This window comes from Falco biarmicus, chromosome 11 (genome assembly GCF_023638135.1).
Source record: "Falco biarmicus isolate bFalBia1 chromosome 11, bFalBia1.pri, whole genome shotgun sequence".
Classification (NCBI taxonomy): domain Eukaryota; kingdom Metazoa; phylum Chordata; class Aves; order Falconiformes; family Falconidae; genus Falco; species Falco biarmicus.
In genome coordinates this window covers 16,316,065-16,316,739 of record NC_079298.1, presented here as the reverse complement: position 1 = coordinate 16,316,739, position 675 = coordinate 16,316,065, and positions in this window count along the sequence as shown.

Below are 675 nucleotides of genomic sequence, written 5' to 3'. Positions count from 1 at the left end.
TTCTCTCCGTCATAAAACTACACTCCTTTCTCAAAATAATACATCCTCAAGACCTTAGTTGAGCAATGGGATGTATAAAATTTAACCACTTCCTTACAAAGTGTCTTTAATTTTCAAGTTTTACTAAAATTTAAGTTTCCTTGTAGAATTACATATTTTCACTTTCCATAACTTGCGAATAGCCTAAATTTATCTATATGTGTTTCTACATATAGAAATTTATAATGATCACACCTGTTTTGAAGATGCATATAGATTTTGACCCACACTGGTGATGACGTACTGGTACGATCAAGCAAAATTTTGACACCTTTGAACTTCTTAACTGCAAGAAAACATATAACCTCCATACTGCTCTGTACTACTCATTTCATAAAAGGAGTATATCATGTGAAAGATTGTCCTTAAATCAGAGATACAAAAGCAAAATATTCACAGCAGCATTTATAAAATTGGAGATTATCCCCAATGAAAGCACTAAACAGTATTTACATGACTTCATGCAATACATTTCATAACTAGATAAAATATTTGCTTATTATGAGATGTGCAAACCACTGAAGTGGAGTTTAGGAGCCTTCCTAAATAACATAGTAAAGAGAATCAGGACCTGTTCTTTCAATGATACTTCACAGTGTCATGATTTTAGACCTAAAAAAATCAACATAGAACATG